General features: G+C 31.5%; 1 long non-coding RNA gene across 1 annotated transcript; it reads left to right on the top strand.

Annotated features, from left to right (window-relative positions):
• Window positions 1–204: 204 nt before the first annotated feature.
• Window positions 205–1,358, top strand: LOC108173752 (uncharacterized). Its single transcript, XR_001790457.3, has 3 exons — window positions 205–327; window positions 484–578; window positions 1,139–1,358. It is a non-coding gene; the product is annotated as an uncharacterized lncRNA (long non-coding RNA).
• The last annotated feature ends 1,440 nt before the right edge of the window (window positions 1,359–2,798 follow it).

Raw genomic sequence — 2,798 nt, 5'->3', positions numbered from 1 at the left:
TTTCAGATAGGATACCAAACATGTCCTTAATATATTTGAAATATCTAGATAAGGCTTAATCAAAGCGTTCCTAGAAGAAGAAGAAAAAGAAAAACTGCAAAAGGGGCAACCGAGGTGATGGAAATTGCAGACAAAAAACGTTTTTGGTGGTTGTGCATGAGAGATATTGTTCACTTGCATTCCTGGTTTGTTCACCTGTTTTATTATCATTGTAGGTATGAACGAAGATGTCGTTTACCCACCAGCTTTGATTATATCTATTGCTATGCACATTGGGTTATGCCACTGGGTCTCTCTTTCGTAGTGCTAACTTGGACTGATATACCGGTTTGTACCTCTATTTCTCATTTATTAAGTTTGCTAATCTTTATTTCTTCTTAATTAGGCTTTTATTTGTTGCTGCTGGTTGCAATATTTCATTGTCCTAATTGTGTTATTTCTATCTTGAAGCATTTTTGTGATATATATACTCTTTCGTGACAGAGATCCAGGTTGGATCTTTTTGGATGTTCATGTGGAGGAATGGTCAATTTGGGGAACGATGTTCACTTCACTAATGGACATGGAAAGGAGACATGGTATAGTGAATATAGTAAATCTTTGGTCATTGTTATTATGCAGTTGTAGGTCCTTTGTGTTTTTTTTTTTTTTTTTTTTTTGAGTTCTTTGAAAATCGGTTAAAATGAAAGGTTTTTTCTTCTGGGAACTACAACTTTATTTATTTTTATTTATTTATGTATTAGACCTTGAGCATATTGAATTGATTAGTATGAGTATGAATAGTTTTAAAAATCTGGATGAAAAAGTATTGTTAGAGACGTATGATGGCTAGAAGATAAAGACAGGGTTTTATTAGAAAACATACATAATTCAAGTCTCAGTACAACTGGATATTCGTTTACTTACACAAAATTTGTGTGCATGCCTTCATGCGGTTTTATACAAAAATGATTGGATTTATTCATCCTGAATTCACTTATGTTGTTAACAATTCTACCTGCATACCATGCTTAATGATTAGTCAGTAATTTTTTTAAATGCGTTTGCATGTAAAGATTGGATGATGATCCTCTTCGTTTTTTCATTTTATGTTAATTTAGCTCCCAATTGATCCTTTTCTGTGATTTTTGTTTTCTAGGTTTTGGCTGGTTGTTGAGAAAATGCCGGAAACGAAGGAAGGTTTTGAAGCATTTTTGTTTTGTTTTTTGCTCTTTTGGGTTGTATGATTGAGTTATCCGTATTTGTAGAGGATGTTTTTACTTCGTTTAAGTTAAAATTATGAGATTTAGTAGTTGAATGTTTTGAACAACTCTTTATATGTATACACAGTTGTCAACAACTATTATATAGTTTTTTTTTGTAAATAATTTTTACATGTCTACACACAATGCTTCAACACATTTATAGTCTCTTATTTTAACACTTATATACAATATTTATAATTCATTTGACATTACCGCGGCAACGCGTGGGCTTAAACTGCTAGTATTATCTATAACGGTTTAGATTATATTTGAATTTTACGGTTCAAGATTGAGCTCAACTGGCATCTTTTTTTTTTAAGTTTTGAAAATCGAACATCTTGGGCCAGTTACTTTTCTATCCTATGAGCCCTTCAAAATTGGCACCATTGGACTACTACGTATTTCTTGATACAAACACTTCTGTTCATAAAATGATTTTACACGCTTATATTATAAATACATTAAAAATATTCAAGTGATTTCTAAAAAGTACTAGGAAGTGTTTCTCCATGAAATGCTTCAATAATCCATAAACACTTTAATTTTTTATTTATTTTTGGTTGCTTAATGTAGTCAGAAGTACTTGGTTGTTACAAAACACTTTTAGCTCATCCAAATCATTTCTCGAAAAAACCAAATAACTATCACTTATCACCATGGGCTAATGTTATTGCTCATTGTATGGGCATTATAGTCTTTATATCTTTATGGAGAGATGTGGGACCGTCACGACTAATTAATTGCATCTATGATGTGTTTATATTTTTTATTTAACCTTACTGTTTATGTTTATAAGTCTAGCATTTGTAACACTAATTTTCTTTATAAGCGTATTTTCATGTGATTTTGCCCAATTTTTAACGAGAAGAGTGAGGACAATAAATTAATATCGAACTCATTGTTTATAAATTTAATCTTAAGATTTATAATTTACAAATGAAAAGAACTAACACTCAATTGTAATACTATGTACAACATATGCGAACTAAAATGTATAAAAATAAAAATAAAAAATTATAACCAATATTATGCGATAAATTTTTATTTTTGGTACAAGGATAAATTTTAAGGAAAACTAATGAAAATGGCTTTTCGTTTAAGTTCCCATTTATTTTAAGGAAAACTAATGAAAATGGCTTGAAAACTTTGAGTTTTAATGATAAGGACAAAATAAAGGGTAAAATGAATAGTACCAGGATTGACTTTTTAGTGTAAAAATGTGGTTTTTCGTTAAAGTGAACAGTACCAGGTGCTTTTCGTTAAAGTTCCCTAAATTTTATTTTTGGCTATGCTCCTGCATCATCCCCTAGCCACATGGGTCCGTCATAAACCCTAAACCCCACAAAGAAAAAAGAAAAAAGAAATATTTAGTTATATCTGTTCCTGCACTCCGCTCGCGCCTCTGAAGCGTCACCTTCCTCAGTCCCTCTAGTCTTGGAGCTTCCAAGTTCATCAGCCTGCCGAAATTTGAATCCCGCCTCTGCCATTGGGAAGCATTTGTATGTATTCCCACTACTTATTTCTTCTATAAACTTGAATTTTTTCGTTGTTTAG

Source organism: Malus domestica, chromosome 05 (assembly GCF_042453785.1).
Source record: "Malus domestica chromosome 05, GDT2T_hap1".
Taxonomy (NCBI): domain Eukaryota; kingdom Viridiplantae; phylum Streptophyta; class Magnoliopsida; order Rosales; family Rosaceae; genus Malus; species Malus domestica.
The sequence above is the reverse complement of the archived record's forward strand: the minus strand, read 5'-3'. Positions and strand labels throughout refer to the sequence as shown.